We start from the raw sequence: 22,068 nt of genomic DNA on the forward strand, positions 1-22,068 counted from the left end.
ACAGAGAGAGAGAGGGGTGATACAGAGAGAGAGAGGGGTGACACAGAGAGAGAGAGGAGTGATACAGAGAGAGAGAGGGGTGACACAGAGAGAGAGAGGGGTGACACAGAGAGAGGGGGGTGACACAGAGAGAGAGGGGGTGACACAGAGAGAGAGAGAGAGACGGGTGACACAGAGAGAGAGAGAGGGGTGATACAGAGAGAGAGAGAGAGGGGTGACACAGAGAGAGAGACGGGTGACACAGAGAGAGAGAGAGAGGGGTGACACAGAGAGAGGGGGGGTGACACAGAGAGAGAGGGGTGATACAGAGAGAGAGAGAGGGGTGACACAGAGAGAGGGGGGTGACACAGAGAGAGAGAGGGGTGACAGAGAGAGAGAGGGGTGACACAGAGAGAGAGGGGGGGGTGACACAGAGAGAGGGGTGACACAGAGAGAGGGGGGTGACACAGAGAGAGGGGGGTGACACAGAGAGAGAGGGGGGTGACACAGAGAGAGAGAGAGAGGGGGGTGACACAGAGAAAGGGGTGACACAGAGAGAGGGGGGTGACACAGAGAAAGGGGGGTGACACAGAGAGAGGGGGGGTGACACAGAGAGAGAGGGGGGTGACACAGAGAGAGAGAGGGGTGATATAGAGAGAGAGAGGGGTGACACAGAGAGAGAGAGGGGGGTGACATAGAGAGAGAGAGGGGTGATACAGAGAGAGAGAGGGGTGACACAGAGAGAGAGGGGGTGACACAGAGAGAGAGAGACGGGTGACAGAGAGAGAGAGAGAGAGGTGATACAGAGAGAGAGAGAGGGGTGACACAGAGAGAGGGGGGTGACAGAGAGAGAGAGACGGGTGACACAGAGAGAGAGGGAGGGGTGACACAGAGAGAGAGAGTGGTGATACAGAGAGAGAGAGGGGTGACACAGAGAGAGAGAGAGGGGTGATACAGAGAGAGAGAGGGGTGACACAGAGAGAGAGAGAGGGGTGATACAGAGAGAGAGAGGGGTGACACAGAGAGAGAGAGGGGTGATACAGAGAGAGAGAGGGGTGACAGAGAGAGAGAGAGAGGGGTGACACAGAGAGAGGGGGTGACACAGAGAGAGAGAGACGGGTGACACAGAGAGAGAGACACGGGTGACACAGAGAGAGAGAGAGGGGTGATACAGAGAGAGAGAGAGGGGTGACACAGAGAGAGGGGGGGTGACACAGAGAGAGAGACGGGTGACACAGAGAGAGAGAGAGGGGTGACACAGAGAGAGGGGGGTGACACAGAGAGAGAGGTGTGATACAGAGAGAGAGAGAGGGGTGACACAGAGAGAGGGGGGTGACACAGAGAGAGAGATGGGTGACAGAGAGAGAGAGGGGTGACAGAGAGAGAGAGGGGTGACACAGAGAGAGGGGGTGACACAGAGAGAGGGGGGTGACAGAGAGAGAGAGAGGGGGGTGACACAGAGAGAGGGGTGACACAGAGAGAGAGGGGTGACACAGAGAGAGGGGGGGTGACACAGAGAGAGGGGGGTGACACAGAGAGAGAGGGGGACACAGAGAGAGAGGGGGGACAGAGAGAGAGAGGGGGGTGACACAGAGAGAGAGAGGGGGGTGACACAGAGAGAGGGGTGACACAGAGAGAGAGGGGTGACAGAGAGAGAGAGGGGGGTGACACAGAGAGAGAGGGGGGTGACACAGAGAGAGAGAGAGAGGGGTGATACAGAGAGAGAGAGGGGTGACACAGAGAGAGAGGGGGGTGACACAGAGAGAGGGGGGTGACACAGAGAGAGAGAGACGGGTGACACAGAGAGAGAGAGAGAGGTGATACAGAGAGAGAGAGGGGGTGACACAGAGAGAGCGAGGGGTGATACAGAGAGAGAGAGGGGTGACACAGAGAGAGAGGGGGGTGAAACAGAGAGAGGGGGGTGACACAGAGAGAGACGGGTGACACAGAGAGAGAGGGAGGGGTGACACGGAGAGAGAGGGAGGGGTGACACAGAGAGAGAGAGGGGTGATACAGAGAGAGAGAGGGGTGACACAGAGAGAGAGAGGAGTGATACAGAGAGAGAGAGGGGTGACAGAGAGAGAGAGAGGGGTGACACAGAGAGAGGGGGGTGACACAGAGAGAGAGGGGGTGACACAGAGAGAGAGAGACGGGTGACACAGAGAGAGAGAGAGGGGTGATACAGAGAGAGAGAGAGAGGGGTGACACAGAGAGAGAGAGACGGGTGACACAGAGAGAGAGAGAGAGGGGTGACACAGAGAGAGGGGGGGTGACACAGAGAGAGAGGGGTGATACAGAGAGAGAGAGAGGGGTGACACAGAGAGAGGGGGGTGACACAGAGAGAGAGAGGGGTGACAGAGAGAGAGAGAGGGGTGACACAGAGAGAGAGGGGGGGGGTGACACAGAGAGAGGGGTGACACAGAGAGAGGGGGGTGACACAGAGAGAGGGGGGGTGACACAGAGAGAGAGGGGGGTGACACAGAGAGAGAGAGAGGGGGGTGACACAGAGAAAGGGGTGACACAGAGAGAGGGGGTGACACAGAGAAAGGGGGGTGACACAGAGAGAGGGGGGGTGACACAGAGAGAGAGGGGGGTGACACAGAGAGAGAGAGGGGTGATATATAGAGAGAGAGGGGTGATATAGAGAGAGAGAGGGGTGACACAGAGAGAGAGAGAGGGGGGTGACACAGAGAGAGAGGGGTGATACAGAGAGAGAGAGGGGTGACACAGAGAGAGAGGGGGTGACACAGAGAGAGAGAGACGGGTGACAGAGAGAGAGAGAGAGGTGATACAGAGAGAGAGAGAGGGGTGACACAGAGAGAGGGGGGTGACAGAGAGAGAGAGACGGGTGACACAGAGAGAGAGGGAGGGGTGACACAGAGAGAGAGAGGGGTGACACAGAGAGAGAGAGGGGTGATACAGAGAGAGAGAGGGGTGACACAGAGAGAGAGAGAGGTGACAGAGAGAGAGAGGGGTGACACAGAGAGAGAGGGGGGGTGACACAGAGAGAGGGGTGACACAGAGAGAGGGGGGTGACACAGAGAGAGGGGGGGTGACACAGAGAGAGAGGGGGGTGACACACAGAGAGAGAGAGAGGGGGGTGACACAGAGAAAGGGGTGACACAGAGAGAGGGGGGTGACACAGAGAAAGGGGGGTGACACAGAGAGAGGGGGGGTGACACAGAGAGAGAGGGGGGTGACACAGAGAGAGAGAGAGGGGTGACAGAGAGAGAGAGAGGGGTGACACAGAGAGAGAGAGAGGGGGGTGACACAGAGAGAGGGGGGGTGACACAGAGAGAGAGGGGGGTGACACACAGAGAGAGAGAGAGGGGGGTGACACAGAGAAAGGGGTGACACAGAGAGAGGGGGTGACACAGAGAAAGGGGGGTGACACAGAGAGAGGGGGGGTGACACAGAGAGAGAGGGGGGTGACAGAGAGAGAGAGAGGGGTGATATAGAGAGAGAGAGGGGTGACACAGAGAGAGAGAGGGGGGTGACACAGAGAGAGAGAGGGGTGATACAGAGAGAGAGAGGGGTGACACAGAGAGAGAGGGGGTGACACAGAGAGAGAGAGACGGGTGACAGAGAGAGAGAGAGAGAGGTGATACAGAGAGAGAGAGAGGGGTGACACAGAGAGAGGGGGGTGACAGAGAGAGAGAGACGGGTGACACAGAGAGAGAGGGAGGGGTGACACAGAGAGAGAGAGTGGTGATACAGAGAGAGAGAGGGGTGACACAGAGAGAGAGAGGGGTGATACAGAGAGAGAGAGGGGTGACAGAGAGAGAGAGAGAGGGGTGATACAGAGAGAGAGAGGGGTGACACAGAGAGAGAGAGGGGTGACAGAGAGAGAGAGAGAGGGGTGACACAGAGAGAGGGGGTGACACAGAGAGAGAGAGACGGGTGACACAGAGAGAGAGACACGGGTGACACAGAGAGAGAGAGAGGGGTGATACAGAGAGAGAGAGAGGGGTGACACAGAGAGAGGGGGGGTGACACAGAGAGAGAGACGGGTGACACAGAGAGAGAGAGAGGGGTGACACAGAGAGAGGGGGGTGACACAGAGAGAGAGGTGTGATACAGAGAGAGAGAGGGGGGTGACACAGAGAGAGGGGGGTGACACAGAGAGAGAGATGGGTGACAGAGAGAGAGAGGGGTGACAGAGAGAGAGAGGGGTGACACAGAGAGAGGGGGTGACACAGAGAGAGGGGGGTGACAGAGAGAGAGAGAGGGGGGTGACACAGAGAGAGGGGTGACACAGAGAGAGAGGGGTGACACAGAGAGAGGGGGGGTGACACAGAGAGAGGGGGGTGACACAGAGAGAGGGGGGACACAGAGAGAGAGGGGGGACACAGAGAGAGAGGGGGGTGACACAGAGAGAGAGGGGGGGGTGACACAGAGAGAGGGGTGACACAGAGAGAGAGGGGTGACAGAGAGAGAGAGGGGGGTGACACAGAGAGAGAGGGGGGTGACACAGAGAGAGAGAGAGAGGGGTGATACAGAGAGAGAGAGGGGTGACACAGAGAGAGAGGGGGGTGACACAGAGAGAGGGGGGTGACACAGAGAGAGAGAGACGGGTGACACAGAGAGAGAGAGAGAGGTGATACAGAGAGAGAGAGGGGGTGACACAGAGAGAGCGAGGGGTGATACAGAGAGAGAGAGGGGTGACACAGAGAGAGAGGGGGGTGACACAGAGAGAGGGGGGTGACACAGAGAGAGACGGGTGACACAGAGAGAGAGGGAGGGGTGACACGGAGAGAGAGGGAGGGGTGACACAGAGAGAGAGAGGGGTGATACAGAGAGAGAGAGGGGTGACAGAGAGAGAGAGAGAGGGGTGACACAGAGAGAGGGGGTGACACAGAGAGAGAGAGACGGGTGACACAGAGAGAGAGACACGGGTGACACAGAGAGAGAGAGAGGGGTGATACAGAGAGAGAGAGAGGGGTGACACAGAGAGAGGGGGTGACACAGAGAGAGAGAGACGGGTGACACAGAGAGAGAGACACGGGTGACACAGAGAGAGAGAGGGGGGTGATACAGAGAGAGAGAGAGGGGTGACACAGAGAGAGGGGGGGTGACACAGAGAGAGAGACGGGTGACACAGAGAGAGAGAGAGGGGTGACACAGAGAGAGGGGGGTGACACAGAGAGAGAGGTGTGATACAGAGAGAGAGAGAGGGGTGACACAGAGAGAGGGGGGTGACACAGAGAGAGAGATGGGTGACAGAGAGAGAGAGGGGTGACAGAGAGAGAGAGGGGTGACACAGAGAGAGGGGGTGACACAGAGAGAGGGGGGTGACAGAGAGAGAGAGAGGGGGGTGACACAGAGAGAGGGGTGACACAGAGAGAGAGGGGTGACACAGAGAGAGGGGGGGTGACACAGAGAGAGGGGGGTGACACAGAGAGAGAGGGGGGACACAGAGAGAGAGGGGGGACACAGAGAGAGAGGGGGGTGACACAGAGAGAGAGAGGGGGGTGACACAGAGAGAGGGGTGACACAGAGAGAGAGGGGTGACAGAGAGAGAGAGGGGGGTGACACAGAGAGAGAGGGGGGTGACACAGAGAGAGAGAGAGAGGGGTGATACAGAGAGAGAGAGGGGTGACACAGAGAGAGAGGGGGGTGACACAGAGAGAGGGGGGTGACACAGAGAGAGAGAGACGGGTGACACAGAGAGAGAGAGAGAGAGGTGATACAGAGAGAGAGAGGGGGTGACACAGAGAGAGCGAGGGGTGATACAGAGAGAGAGAGGGGTGACACAGAGAGAGAGGGGGGTGACACAGAGAGAGGGGGGTGACACAGAGAGAGACGGGTGACACAGAGAGAGAGGGAGGGGTGACACGGAGAGAGAGGGAGGGGTGACACAGAGAGAGAGAGGGGTGATACAGAGAGAGAGAGGGGTGACACAGAGAGAGAGAGGAGTGATACAGAGAGAGAGAGGGGTGACACAGAGAGAGAGAGGGGTGACACAGAGAGAGGGGGGTGACACAGAGAGAGAGAGAGGGGGGTGACACAGAGAAAGGGGTGACACAGAGAGAGAGGGGGGTGACACAGAGAAAGGGGGGTGACACAGAGAGAGGGGGGGTGACACAGAGAGAGAGGGGGGTGACACAGAGAGAGAGGGGGGTGACACAGAGAGAGAGAGGGGTGATATAGAGAGAGAGAGGGGTAACACAGAGAGAGAGAGGGGGGTGACACAGAGAGAGAGGGGTGATACAGAGAGAGAGAGAGGGGTGACACAGAGAGAGAGGGGGTGACACAGAGAGAGAGAGAGACGGGTGACAGAGAGAGAGAGAGAGGTGATACAGAGAGAGAGAGAGAGGGGTGACACAGAGAGAGAGGGAGGGGTGACACAGAGAGAGAGAGAGTGGTGATACAGAGAGAGAGAGGGGTGACACAGAGAGAGAGAGGGGTGATACAGAGAGAGAGAGGGGTGACACAGAGAGAGAGAGAGGGGTGATACAGAGAGAGAGAGGGGTGACACAGAGAGAGAGAGGGGTGATACAGAGAGAGAGAGGGGTGACAGAGAGAGAGAGGGGTGACACAGAGAGAGGGGGTGACACAGAGAGAGAGAGACGGGTGACACAGAGAGAGAGAGACACGGGTGACACAGAGAGAGAGAGAGGGGTGATACAGAGAGAGAGAGAGGGGTGACACAGAGAGAGGGGGGGGTGACACAGAGAGAGAGACGGGTGACACAGAGAGAGAGAGAGGGGTGACACAGAGAGAGGGGGGTGACACAGAGAGAGAGGTGTGATACAGAGAGAGAGAGAGGGGTGACACAGAGAGAGGGGGGTGACACAGAGAGAGATATGGGTGACAGAGAGAGAGAGGGGTGACAGAGAGAGAGAGGGGTGACACAGAGAGAGAGAGGAGTGATACAGAGAGAGAGAGGGGTGACACAGAGAGAGAGAGGGGTGACACAGAGAGAGGGGGGTGACACAGAGAGAGAGAGAGGGGGGTGACACAGAGAAAGGGGTGACACAGAGAGAGGGGGGTGACACAGAGAAAGGGGGGTGACACAGAGAGAGGGGGGGTGACACAGAGAGAGAGGGGGGTGACACAGAGAGAGAGGGGGGTGACACAGAGAGAGAGAGGGGTGATATAGAGAGAGAGAGGGGTAACACAGAGAGAGAGAGGGGGGTGACACAGAGAGAGAGGGGTGATACAGAGAGAGAGAGAGGGGTGACACAGAGAGAGAGGGGGTGACACAGAGAGAGAGAGAGACGGGTGACAGAGAGAGAGAGAGAGGTGATACAGAGAGAGAGAGAGAGGGGTGACACAGAGAGAGAGGGAGGGGTGACACAGAGAGAGAGAGAGTGGTGATACAGAGAGAGAGAGGGGTGACACAGAGAGAGAGAGGGGTGATACAGAGAGAGAGAGGGGTGACACAGAGAGAGAGAGAGGGGTGATACAGAGAGAGAGAGGGGTGACACAGAGAGAGAGAGGGGTGATACAGAGAGAGAGAGGGGTGACAGAGAGAGAGAGAGAGGGGTGACACAGAGAGAGGGGGTGACACAGAGAGAGAGAGACGGGTGACACAGAGAGAGAGACACGGGTGACACAGAGAGAGAGAGAGGGGTGATACAGAGAGAGAGAGAGGGGTGACACAGAGAGAGGGGGGGGTGACACAGAGAGAGAGACGGGTGACACAGAGAGAGAGAGAGGGGTGACACAGAGAGAGGGGGGTGACACAGAGAGAGAGGTGTGATACAGAGAGAGAGAGAGGGGTGACACAGAGAGAGGGGGGTGACACAGAGAGAGATATGGGTGACAGAGAGAGAGAGGGGTGACAGAGAGAGAGAGGGGTGACACAGAGAGAGGGGGTGACACAGAGAGAGGGGGGTGACACAGAGAGAGAGAGGGGGGTGACACAGAGAGAGGGGTGACACAGAGAGAGAGGGGTGACACAGAGAGAGGGGGGGGTGACACAGAGAGAGGGGGGTGACACAGAGAGAGAGGGGGGACACAGAGAGAGAGGGGGGACACAGAGAGAGAGGGGGGTGACACAGAGAGAGATAGACGGGTGACACAGAGAGAGAGAGAGGGGTGATACAGAGAGAGAGAGAGGGGTGACACAGAGAGAGGGGGGTGACACAGAGAGAGAGACGGGTGACACCGCGAGAGAGGGAGGGGTGACACAGAGAGAGGGGGGTGACACAGAGAGAGGGGGGTGACAGAGAGAGAGAGAGGGGGTGATACAGAGAGAGAGGGGGGTGACACAGCGAGAGAGGGGGGTGACACAGAGAGAGAGGGGGGTGACACAGAGAGAGAGAGGGGTGATACAGAGAGAGAGAGGGGTGACACAGAAAGAGAGGGGGGTGACACAGAGAGAGGGGGGTGACACAGAGAGAGAGGGGGGTGACACAGAGAGAGATAGACGGGTGACACAGAGAGAGAGAGAGGGGTGATACAGAGAGAGAGAGAGGGGTGACACAGAGAGAGGGGGGTGACACAGAGAGAGAGACGGGTGACACCGCGAGAGAGGGAGGGGTGACACAGAGAGAGGGGGGTGACACAGCGAGAGAGAGGGGTGACACAGAGAGAGAGAGGGGTGACACAGAGAGAGAGAGGGGTGACACAAAGAGAGAGAGGGGTGATACAGAGAGAGAGAGAGAGGGGGTGACAGAGAGAGAGAGAGAGAGAGGGGTGACAGAGAGAGAGAGAGGGGTGACACAGAGAGAGAGAGGGGTGATACAGAGAGAGAGAGAGGGGTGACAGAGAGAGAGAGAGGGGTGATACAGAGAGAGAGAGGGGTGACACAGAGAGAGGGGGGTGACACAGAGAGAGAGAGGGGTGATACAGAGAGAGAGAGGGGTGACACAGAGAGAGAGAGGTGACACAGAGAGAGAGAGGGGTGATACAGAGAGAGAGAGGGGTGACACAGAGAGAGAGAGGGGTGATACAGAGAGAGAGAGAGGGGTGACACAGAGAGAGAGAGAGAGGGGTGATACAGAGAGAGAGAGGGGTGACACAGAGAGAGAGAGAGGGGTGACAGAGAGAGAGAGAGAGAGAGAGAGAGAGAGAGAGGGGTGATACAGAGAGAGAGGGGGGTGATACAGAGAGAGAGAGGGGTGACACAGAGAGAGAGGGGGGTGACAGAGAGAGAGAGAGGGGTGATACAGAGAGAGAGAGGGGTGACACAGAGAGAGAGAGGTGACAGAGAGAGAGAGAGGGGTGATACAGAGAGAGAGAGGGGTGACACAGAGAGAGAGAGGGGTGATACAGAGAGAGAGAGGGGTGACACAGAGAGAGAGAGGGGTGACAGAGAGAGAGAGAGAGAGGGGTGATACAGAGAGAGAGGGGGGTGATACAGAGAGAGAGAGGGGTGACACAGAGAGAGAGGGGGGTGACACAGAGAGAGGGGGGTGACACAGAGAGAGAGAGGGGTGATACAGAGAGAGAGAGGGGTGACACAGAGAGAGAGAGAGAGGGGTGATACAGAGAGAGAGAGAGAGAGGGGTGACACAGAGAGAGGGGGGTGACACAGAGAGAGAGACGGGTGACACCGCGAGAGAGGGAGGGGTGACACAGAGAGAGGGGGGTGACAAAGCGAGAGAGAGGGGTGACACAGAGAGAGAGAGGGGTGACACAGAGAGAGAGAGGGGTGACACAAAGAGAGAGAGGGGTGATACAGAGAGAGAGAGAGAGGGGGTGACAGAGAGAGAGAGAGGGGTGACAGAGAGAGAGAGAGGGGTGACACAGAGAGAGAGAGGGGTGATACAGAGAGAGAGAGAGGGGTGACAGAGAGAGAGAGAGGGGTGATACAGAGAGAGAGAGGGGTGACACAGAGAGAGGGGGGTGACACAGAGAGAGAGAGGGGTGATACAGAGAGAGAGAGGGGTGACACAGAGAGAGAGAGGTGACACAGAGAGAGAGAGGGGTGATACAGAGAGAGAGAGGGGTGACACAGAGAGAGAGAGGGGTGATACAGAGAGAGAGAGAGGGGTGACACAGAGAGAGAGAGAGGGGTGATACAGAGAGAGAGAGGGGTGACACAGAGAGAGAGAGAGGGGTGACAGAGAGAGAGAGAGAGAGAGAGAGAGAGAGGGGTGATACAGAGAGAGAGGGGGGTGATACAGAGAGAGAGAGGGGTGACACAGAGAGAGAGGGGGGTGACAGAGAGAGAGAGAGGGGTGATACAGAGAGAGAGAGGGGTGACACAGAGAGAGAGAGAGAGGTGACAGAGAGAGAGAGAGGGGTGATACAGAGAGAGAGAGGGGTGACACAGAGAGAGAGAGGGGTGATACAGAGAGAGAGAGGGGTGACACAGAGAGAGAGAGGGGTGATACAGAGAGAGAGAGGGGTGACACAGAGAGAGAGAGGGGTGACAGAGAGAGAGAGAGAGAGAGAGAGGGGTGATACAGAGAGAGAGGGGGGTGATACAGAGAGAGAGAGGGGTGACACAGAGAGAGAGGGGGGTGACACAGAGAGAGGGGGGTGACACAGAGAGAGAGAGGGGTGATACAGAGAGAGAGAGGGGTGACTCAGAGAGAGAGAGAGAGAGGGGTGATACAGAGAGAGAGAGGGGTGACAGAGAGAGAGAGAGAGGGGTGACAGAGAGAGAGGGGGTGATACAGAGAGAGAGAGAGGGGTGACACAGAGAGACGGGGGTGACAGAGAGAGAGAGAGACGGGTGACACAGAGAGAGAGAGAGGGGTGATACAGAGAGAGAGAGGGGTGACACAGAGAGAGAGAGGGGTGACAGAGAGAGAGAGGGGTGACAGAGAGAGAGGGGTGATACAGAGAGAGAGAGAGGGGTGACACAGAGAGAGAGAGAGGGGTGACACAGAGAGAGAGAGAGGGGTGACACAGAGAGAGAGAGAGGGGTGATACAGAGAGAGAGGGGTGACACAGAGAGAGAGAGGGGTGACACAGAGAGAGAGGGGTGATACAGAGAGAGAGAGAGGGGTGATACAGAGAGAGAGGGGTGACACAGAGAGAGAGAGGGGTGACACAGAGAGAGAGGGGTGATACAGAGAGAGAGAGAGGGGGTGATACAGAGAGAGAGAGAGGGGTGACACAGAGAGAGAGGGGGGTGACAGAGAGAGAGAGAGACGGGTGACACAGAGAGAGAGAGAGGGGTGATACAGAGAGAGAGAGGGGTGACACAGAGAGAGAGAGGGGTGACAGAGAGAGAGAGGGGTGACAGAGAGAGAGGGGTGATACAGAGAGAGAGAGAGGGGTGACACAGAGAGAGAGAGAGGGGTGACACAGAGAGAGAGAGGGGGGTGACACAGAGAGAGAGAGAGGGGTGACACAGAGAGAGGGGGGTGACACAGAGAGAGAGAGGGGTGACACAGAGAGAGGGGGGTGACACAGAGAGAGAGAGGGGTGACAAAGAGAGAGAGGAGTAACAGGGAGTGAGAGGGGGACACACAGCAGCTCTCTGTGCCTGAGAGGCCAGCCAGGCCTTCCGTGACTGCAGAGTGCATTCATTCACCCACCGCTGAACTTCCTGCAGCTGACTTCCTGGAGCTGACATGTGGGCGGAGCCCTGTTGTGACGAGGGGAACCGCCCATCCACGGAGCTCCGACACTGACTGACGCCTCCTTGCCCTGGACACAGGCAGAGAGCAGCTAGCTGCGGCTTCCTGGATTGGAGAGAGGGGGGCGCCGGAGGCGCAGGCTGAAAGGAGAAAGGAGTAATTTACTGTGTCTGCTACACTACGCTGCCAGTGTTTTTGCGCCCCCCCTCGGCCTGCGCCCCTGGCGGGCGCCGTTCTGGCCAACCCCACGGTACGCCCCTGCAGATAATACACTGGCTGCAGGGCACGCCAGCACCTCCAAGGCGTAAAGGGCAAGCTCAGGCCATGTGCCCAATTTGGAGACCCAGAAGTTGAAGGGGGCAGACCCGTCATTCACTACATGTAGGCGTGTGCACACATACTGCTCCACCATGTTGGTGAAATGCTGCCTCCTGCTAAGACGTTTCATATGAGCTGCTGGTGCTGCTGTTTGTTGTGGCGTGCTGACAAAGCTTTTCCACTTTTTGGCCATGCTAACCCTGCCTTCTGAGGTGCTGGCGGTGCCCTGGTTGCGTTGGCGACCTCTTCCTCCTCCTCCTCCTCCTCCTCCTCCGCCTTGTGCTTCCACTGTGGCCCCGCTGTCAGGTGGGAATGCCAGCAGCATCGCGTCTACCAGCGTGCGCTTGTACTCGCGCATCTTGCGATCACGCTCCAGTGAGTGAATTAAGGACGGTACGTTGTCCTTGTAACGGGGATCCAGCAGCGTGGCCACCCAGTAATCAGCACACGTTAGAATGTGGGCAACTCGGCGGTCATTGTGGAGACACTGCAGCATGTAATCGCTCATGTGTGCCAGGCTGCCCAGAGGCAACGAAAGGCTGTCCTCTGTGGGAGGTGTATCGTCTGTGTCGTCTGTATCCCCCCAGCCATGCACCAGTGATGGCCATGAGCTGGCCTGGGTGCCACCCTGTGAACATGGTTCCATCTCCTCCTCCATCTCCTCCTCCTCCAGAACTGTGCCCCTGCTGGACAATTGTGTACCTGGCGTTTGTGGGTGCAGGAACCCACCCTCGGAGCCACTTGTGAATGACTGCCCTGAAAGCTTTGGAAATGATCCCTCTTCCTCCTCCTCCTCCTCCTCCTGTGCCACATCCTCTTCCATCATCGCCCAAATCATTTTTTGAAGGAGGCATAGAAGTGGGATAGTTAAGCTGACAACGGTGTCATCGGCACTGGCCATGTTGGTGGAGTACTCAAAACAGCGCAACAAGGCACACAGGTCTCGCATGGAGGCCCAGTTATTGGTGGTGAAGTGGTGCTGTTCCGCAGAGCGACTCACGCGTGCGTGCTGCAGCTGAAACTCCACTATGGCCTGCTGCTGCTCGCACTGTCTTTCCAGCATGTGCAAGGTGGAGTTCCACCTTGTGGGCACGTCACATATGAGGCGGTGAGCGGGAAGGCCGAAGTTACGCTGCAGCGCTGACAGGCGAGCAGCAGCAGGGTGAGAACGCCGAAAGTGCACACAAACGGCCCGCACTTTCTGCAGCAGCTCTGACATATCGGGGTAATTTTTAAGGAACCTCTGCACCACCAAATTCAGCACATGCGCCAGGCAAGGGATGTGCGTCAAACCGGCTAGGCCCAGAGCTGCTATGAGATTTCGCCCGTTATTGCACACCACCAGGCCGGGCTTGAGGCTTGCTGGCAGCAACCACTCATCGGTCTGCTGTTCCATGCTCCTCCACAACTCCTGCGCGGTGTGTGGTTTTTCCCCCAAACAGGCAAGTTTTAAAACTGCCTGCTGTCGTTTACCCCTGGCTGTGCTGAAGTTGGTGGTGAAGGTGTTACGCTGACCGGATGAGGAGGCGGTAGAGGATGAGGAAGCGGAGTAGGAGAAGTTAGGAACAGGAGGCAAACTGAAGCGCCCTGCAATCCTCGGTGGTGGAAGGACATGCGCCAAATTGCTATCCGCCTCAGGCCCAGCCTCCACTGCATTTACCCAGTGTGCCGTTAGGGAGATATAACACCCCTGACCGTGCTTACTGGTCCACGTATCGGTAGTTAGGTGGACCTTGCCACAGATGGCGTTGCGCAGTGCACACCTGATTTTTTCCCCCACTTGGTTGTGCAGGGAAGGGATGGCTTGCCTGGAAAAGTAGTGGCGGCTGGGCACGACGTACTGTGGGACAGCCACCGACATAAGGCTTTTAAAACTGTGCGTCTCCACCAGACGGAATGACAGCATTTCAAAGGCCAAGAGTTTTGAAATGCTGGCATTCAGGGCCAGGAATCATGGGTGGGTAGGGGGGTACTTCCTCTTCCTCTGAAGTGTTTGGGAGATGGAAAGCTGAACGCTTCCACAGGACATTGTGGAGATGGTTGGTGACCCAGGTGGTGGTGTTGCTGACAGATCCTCTGTTTGCGGGGTGGCAGGTGCCGGTATCACTACAGAGGTGGATGAAGAGGCCGAGACTGCAGCAGAAGAGGAAGCAGGAGGAGCCAGAGACCTTTCTTGGTTTTGAAGGTGTCTACTCCACTGCAGCTCGTGCTTTGCACTTAGATGCCTGATCATGCAGGTTGTGCTCAGGTTGAGAAGGTTTATGCCTCGCTTCAGGCTCGGACTGGCTCTGTGCGACCACCGCCTCCTCCTCCAAACTACTCAGGTCACCTGCATGACCTTCATTCCATGTGGGGTCGAGGACCTCCACATCATCTTCCACCCAGTCTTCACCCCTGCCATCCTTGTCGGTCTCCACAATTCTGAGTGCCGCAGCAGTTGGCACCTGCGTTTCGTCATCATCGGAGACGTGCTGCGATGGTCCTTCCATGTACTCATCTTGAGAAATAAGTGGTTGGGCATCGCTGCACTCATTCTCTTCCACTTCTGGGGCAGGGCTAGGTGGATGGCCCTGGGAAACCCTGCTGACAGAGTAGTCAAAAAGAATAAGAGACTGCTGCATGACTTGGGGCTCAGACTGCTTGCCTGATTTGCAAGGGGGTGAGGTGAAAGACGGTTGGACATCGGCTGCAGGTGCCAACTCTGACCTTTCTGCAGTAGACTGGGTGGGAGACAATGTGAAGGAACTGGAGGCACTGTCAGCAACCCAATGTACTATCGCCTGTACTTGTTCTTGCCTCACTTGTAGAGGCGCATGATGCCCTACCAAATACTGCTGCAGGTTCTGTCGCCTACTCACACTTGAGGAAGGTGTTTCACTTGTGCGTGTAGCTGGCACAGATCGACCACGTCCTCTCCTTGCAACAGGAGCTCTACCAGCTCTACCAGCAGCCACGGCTCGTATTTGACGTTCTCCTCATATTTCTGTAATTTATGATCTTGCCCTAGAAAGGTGTTTATTGAATAGCGGAACAAAACAACAACAGTATTGCACGGGTGTATCTCACAGTTAAATATGCAAACTATGCCGCAATTTAATTTTTTTTATCCCAAAAGGGTGTTTATTAAATAGCGGAATAGAAAATCAGTATACAAATACATCGGGGGTATCTCACAGTCAAATATGCAAAGTAATAATAAATGCAATAGAGCAGCGCTAAAAAAACACATACAAATCTAATAATGAAATAAAATAAAAAACTCATCCCTAGGCGCCTCAGGTGGGATCTCCCACCCAATGATGGACTGCTAGACAGTGAGTCCATGGAGGAATGGAAAGGGTTTTTTTCCAAGAAGGGTTTTGAGTTAATAGAATTTCTCCTCTTAAGGAAAAAGCGCAAATTAAAAACCATAGAAGCCCAGATTAAAGCGTTACAAACTTCCCTAGAGCCACACAAAGAAACTGAGGAGTTTTCAAGACTCTCAGGGATACTTAAAAATAGGCTGGTCAAATGGGACACTGAAACGCAAAATAAGAAAAAGAAAAAATACATTAGGGACTTTGGGGATTTTCAGGATAACAACATTTATAAATGGCAAAAGAACACCAACATAGGAGAGATAGAGATGGATGATGGTGAAGAAGGTTCACAAGACCCCCCTATTACCCCAGCACCGGAACTGAGAGAAGCCCCCAGAGAAGGGTGGAGAGCCTCTCCGGCCCCATACTATAATGGAGATTCTCAACGGGGTCACTATAACCGGGGTAAGAAAAGAGGGGGGAGAGGTGGTAGAGGGAAATCCAACATCCCAGGGAGAGGTAATTATATTGCCCCTCCAAATAACTACCACAATGAACAATACTCCAACCCTCAGAGAGATCGCCCACAAACCCCGAGACAGAACCCACAAGGGAATGGCCGGGGAAGAGGGCGCGGGGCCCATCCTCAAAGAGGTGGTCAATCAAATCGGGGTTACCCCAATAGAGGGAACCACTCATCCTATGCCCAGGTAGCCACCTATAACAGGTTCGAGCCCCTACAAAACAATCAGTATGGGAATCCTTTTTTAGGGAGTGTGGGGGGACAGGAGAGGGGCCCCCCTCCTCCCTTTCAAAACCAGTCGGAGAACTGGTGGAGGGCACCAGGAGAGGGTACCCCAGGAGGAAAGGGAGGGAAAAGAAACAGAGAGGAAACCGAGGAGGCCGGAGGGTCCAGAGGAAAAAGATCCCGATAGGATCCGGCATCTTTAACTTAAGTGGGGTACAGTTGGGAGAGGATGAGCTGAGGACCCTTGATAAGGGCCTTAAGTTCGCACCGGTGAGAAATTTAAACAAGTTTCAAACTTATGTGGGAATTCAGAAGTTCATCCGCTCCCTTAATATCAAGAAATACTGTATGAATAACCCCATTATGAAGAACTCCTCTGACCCCCCGAGTGGCCCCTCGGTTACTACCAACCCTCCCTGCGAATCTTTTCAACATACTGGCCTAAGGAACAGATCAACCTTCAACCCCCAAAACAAGGGGAATAAATATGTTGATGTGTTCAAACATATGGTGGTTAAAGATCTAGAAGATTTAAAAGTAAGGAAAGTGGCTGATCCCCAAACCATTAAAGCCGGAATAAAAGCTTTAGAGGAGAACAAAGATATAGTTATCCGGCCGGCGGATAAGGGAGGGGGCCTTGTTGTCCTCAGTAAAGTATATTACAAAAATGAAATGGCACGCCTTCTTTCTGATCGTAGTACGTATAATATTTTACGACGCGATCCGCTTCCAGAATTTAAGGGTGAATTGAACACCTTAATTGAATCAGGTAAGAAGAAAGGTGTCCTAAATAAAAAAGAGTCCTTATATCTTGACCCTCTGTATTGTCGGACTCCGGTGATTTACTTCTTACCTAAAATTCATAAGGACAAGGATCATCCACCGGGTAGGCCAATCGTAAATGGCATTGAATCCGTAACGTCCAGATTAGGACAGTTTATAGATGTGTATCTACAGCCTCTGGTTGTTAAAACTAAGTCCTATCTTAAGGACACTAAACATATCTTACAGATTCTACAAAATTTCCCTTGTACGGCATCCACGATTTTGATAACAGCGGACGTTAGTTCGCTATATAGCATAATCGGACATGATGCCGCAGAAGCAGCCGTTAAATGGGCTTTTTCCCAGTCCAACCTCCCTAGAAAACTCAGAAGTTTCCTGTTGAGCAGCCTGTGGTTTTGTCTCACTAGGAATTACTTCTGGTACAACAGGACCTATTACCTTCAAACCAGAGGTGTGGCGATGGGGGCACGCTTCGCTCCCAGTGTGGCCAACCTTTTCATGGCCCACTGGGAGGAAGAAGTGGTGTTTAAAGACCGTCCCCCTGAGCTAACATGTTATAGAAGGTATATAGATGATATGTTCCTTATTTGGGAAGGGGACATGGAGGGCTTGAATAAGTTCATGGATAGATTGAATTCTAACAACAAAAACATTTCTTTGGCCTGGACTACCAGCAAGGAAAAGGTTGTGTTTTTAGATCTGGTCATTACGGCAACCGGAAATAGTATTACCACCTCCAATTTTTCAAAACCTACGGACCGTAATGCATACATCCCACTAGATAGCTGCCATCACCGCACATGGCTCTGCAATATCCCCAAAGGGCAGTTTATGCGGCTAAGGCGCAATTGCGCCTCTGACACGGATTTTGTATCACAATCAAAGGCTTTTTGTGACAAATTCATACAAAAAGGATATTGCAAGGATAAACTGGAGGAGGACAGGTTGGTTGTCCAGGCTATCAATCGAGAGTCTCTTCTATCCACTGCCCCCAAGGTAGATAAACCTAAGAAGGATGAGATACGAATCATGCTAGATTACAATATCCAGTATAAAAAGATTGAAAAGATTTTTAGTAGACATTGGCCCATCCTTCAACAGGATAAAACCTTGGGAGCTATTATACCTGCCAGACCATCTTTTGTGTACAAGAAGGCACCCACCCTCAGGAGTTTTTTGGCCCCAGGGGTCGTTGACCCACCTACACAGACTAACAACAAACTGTTGCCGTATCTAGCAGGATTTTATGCCTGCGGCAAATGTGTGGTATGTAAAACAGCCAAAAGGAATCAGAAACGTAGGAAGGAGTTCATAGCAAAAGCAACAGGAAGTAGCTATGTAATCAAAGACCTGATCACTTGCTCGACTACAGGCGTAGTATACATGTTAGAATGTGACTGCGGCCTGCAGTATGTAGGTAGGACATCAAGGGCCCTACAGACTAGGGTCGCTGAGCATGTTCTGAGTATTAAAAAGGGTAAAACCCCCCACCACGTTACCCAACACTTTAAAAAATTCCATAATAAAGATCCTGGGAGTTTGAAGTTTTGGGGTATTGAAAGAGTCCATAGACATTGGAGGGGAGGCAATTTGATTAGGAAATTGAGTCAACGTGAGTCCTTTTGGATATATGAGACTAAAGTGGGGGTACCCCGGGGTCTGAACGTTGAGTTCGATTTAAATTGTTTTATATCTGATAGATAATACTATTTGCTGTTTTTAGTTTTTAATGTGATGTTTAATAAAATTATACGGTTTCTTTTAATAATTGTTGTGATCCAGACAACAGTGGGACGTCCTTTGGCTCCATTTTTTAGTATAGTATGGTTTTTTAGCTGTTAAGGTGTACATTTTATTTATTATGATAGAGGGGAGTAGGCCATGGGGGGTGTGGAGGTATATATATATTTTTTAGCATATTAGCATGTTATGAATATTACCCCCACTTTTTCCTTCTCTTTATATGGCCGAGACCTTTGGGTTATATTTAACCCCTGTACCCCCATTTTATTATGTACACATGATTGGAAAGTTACAGGCTTAATTATATTTATAATTACTATGTGTTTTACACTTTGGTTTTAATATAATTTTCTTAAGCCCAGAGTAGCAGGATTTTATCTTGCCTTTCAGATGTTGAGTTATGTTTACATGCTGGCAAATTGCATATACATAGGGCGGTACCATGAACCCCCAGTAGGGCGATGCAGCATCGTTTTTTTCTATTTTCATTATTGAGTAATGAAAGGGCGGTCCCCCGATTTCCGGTGCGGACGCCTCCTCTCTATACAGAGCGGCGGCGTCCGCTGCTGCTATGACTACGGGAGACGAGCCAGTAATAATGTCCGGACCGCTCATCCAACCAGAGAGCGGCGATTGGGCGGTCTCCAGATGCAGGGCAGCGTCACTTCCGCCGTGATGATCCCGGAAGTAGTTTATGGATGTCCAGGCAGGGGAGGCCGACCAATGAGGCGACTGATACCGCTTGTCCAATCAGTGGACAGGTCGGTATTCTTAAGGGGCGACGTCTAGAATAAGCCTTTACACACCGCTGAAGAAGTCCCCGCCCATTGGGGGACGACACGCGTCCGGGGGGAAGGCGGAGCTAACTGACGTCGCCCACTGTTGTTTGGAAATCCGGCGAGGCACCCACGGGTCCCGACGGTACAGCTGGAATGTTATTTTATGCGATTTTAACCCCATACACAAAGTAAGAGGCTGTCTTTACCTTATTTTATTTTGAATAAAGTGTTTGGCTATATTACACTATGGGCTTGCCCGGTCTTCTTTCCCTGTTTCATGGTCTTGAGGAGAGCTGCTGGTTGAAGTCCTTTTAGTGGTCATTTGGTAAAGTCCGTCCTAAGATCAGTGTGGAGTCTGCTGGGTCAGTGTGAAGTCCTTATGTGGTGGAGCACAAGAGGGATACAGACCCATCCTGCTGCCTGTGTTTAAGGGAAGATCGATCTAGGAGAGTTTGAGTTACATGCCTATACTTTACAAGTTTAAGGTGAGAGGCCATTGCACCCGGTGGTGGATATATTATCACTTAGAGCACCTGTTGATCCTGCCAGAAAGTGTGGCTCACCCTCATCACGGGTTTCTGCATGGACCATCTCTGTTTTTATTTTATTTTATTTCATTATTAGATTTGTATGTGTTTTTTTAGCGCTGCTCTATTGCATTTATTATTATTTTTCGGACAGGTATTGTATTTTGACCTGAGAGTGCAGCTGCTTTCATTTTACATTATATTATCCTCGCTGCGCTGATATTTCCTTTGTTTAAATATGCAAAGTATGCCGCAATTTAATTTTTCTCACCCCAAAAGGGTGTATATTGAATAGCGGAATAGAAAAAAGGATATAAAACTATAAAACGGTGTATCTCACACGTAAAAACACAGACTAGGCCCCGATTACAATTTTTTGTACCCTAAAGGGAGGATGAGGAAGAGGAGTAGGAGGAGTTCGGAACAGGAGGCAAACTGAAGCACCCTGCAATCCTCGGCGGTGGAAGGAGATGCGCCAAACAAATTTAAAAGGTGTATGTCACACGTACCGATACAGACTATGCCACAATTTAATTTTTTTCACCCCAAAAGGGTGTATATTGAATAGCGGAAAGTGAAAAAAATGTATAAAACGGTGTATCTCACACGTACAAACACAGACTAGGCCCCGATTACTATTTTTTGTACCCTAAAGGCAGGATGAGAATGAGGAGTAGGAGGAGTTCGGAACAGGAGGCAAACTGAAGCGCCCTGCAATCCTCGGCGGTGGAAGATGCGCCCAAAAAATTTGAAAGGTGTATCTCTAGAAAAATGTATATAAAATTGGTGATTTTTCAATAGCACATGTGAACACAGCAGTGTCTTATGTTTTATGTCACGGTCAGCAGCAGGCTATGAAGGGGAAAAATAAAAATTCCCCTTTAACTTTGTAATTTTTAAATAGCAGATTAGAACAGCAATCTGTAGTAAAATATAGCTGAACGCTGCACACAACAGACTGATAAAAATATATTTTTTTCTCCCTCCTCCACAGTGGGCTCAAGTGAGGGCAAAAAGATCGTTCACTGCACCACCCCCCACACAGCAAAATCGATGTAGATCGTTAACGGACGATTGTTCTGTCCTGTGTCTCCTATTTGTCCCTGCCTAATCTCTCCAGCCTGTCCCTAAAATGCTCAAATATCTTTCCCTGCCTACACTCCGACCTGTCCCTGCATTCTTTTCGGGCACAATGTTGTTTTTCCCTGACTGTTCCTAATCAGCAGCAGCCAGCACCGTTGTGTGTGCTCTCTCCCTACACTATAGCAGACTGACACACCTCACGCTGTGTCTCTAGCTTATAAAGACCTGGGTCACATGCTTCAGCTGGCCAATCACAGCCATGCCATTAGTAGGCATGGCTGTGATGGCTTCTATGGCACACCAGTTAAACGCTTGTTGATTGGCTGTTGAAAGCCCGCCATTAAAAGCGCGCCATTACATACAAAACAGGAAATAAAATTACCGAACACGGATTTTAAACCCGAACATACAGTAAAGTTTTCGGGTCCGTGTCCGGGTAACAAAAATCCAATTATCCGGTACGGACCCGAATAATACAGTCCATGTTCGCTCAACACTAGTGCTGGATGGTTCAGCAGAAGATCTGCTATTCAGTTCCACTAAGTGAGGCCAAGTGAGAGTTGTCCTCACCTGTACAAAGTTGAATTTGGAGTACCCCACTAATCCCTTTTTCCTATCCAAGTTCTCCAAATAAATTACCAAAAACAAATCCTCTAGAATTGTTCGTTGGAGACAACGAGTGAAAGAGTTTGTGTGCACATGGGCAGTGTGTGAAAATGGCCAGGATATGGCCACAGGATAATCAGAGGGAGACCCAAGATAGCTCTATACATGCAACCCCTACAGGGGCAACACTACATGTGTTTTAGTGTGGCACATTTTACTACTACTTTGGTGTGATTGTCGCATGTTGGGCAGCCCATTGAAATTAATGCACTCCCCAAACATGCTGCACCTAATGCATGGAAGACATGCTTATAAATGCACATGTGTGACCCAGACTAATGTAGGGAAAAAAAAACATAAAACAGCTGCAATGCTCTGGCATTTCGGTAATGAATGGGGCCTGAATGTATTCGTCTGGAATAGGTAGCACTGTACCACGCCTCTAACATATACATGAATTCTGACTTTCACCCACGCACTCATCACCTTACACTTTATTCTCGTTATCCTATTATGTAAATGAAAAGGATGAAAAATGATACATACAACACGTCTGGAAAATGTTGAAGTAAAGCTAGAAAGTGCTCCAGAGCTCTCCTTCTGCTGATATGTCTTCGCACCTAATGTGGATAAAACACAGAGTGATCAACAACAATACAACCTCAACAAACAAAGAAAAAAAAATGTATTTCTTCTGTATTGTTAAATCTGAACTTT

At 52.5% G+C, this 22,068-nt stretch overlaps 1 protein-coding gene across 1 annotated transcript in view; it reads right to left on the minus strand.

Annotated features, from left to right (window-relative positions):
* Positions 1 to 22,068, minus strand: part of LOC309557612 (uncharacterized protein) — a gene marked incomplete at both ends in the record, with an annotated part of 90,130 nt that overhangs the window by 56,004 nt on the left and 12,058 nt on the right. The window lies entirely within an intron of this gene.

Source organism: Pelophylax lessonae (genome assembly GCF_965119305.1).
Source record: "Pelophylax lessonae genome assembly, chromosome: 6".
Taxonomy (NCBI): Eukaryota; Metazoa; Chordata; class Amphibia; order Anura; family Ranidae; genus Pelophylax; species Pelophylax lessonae.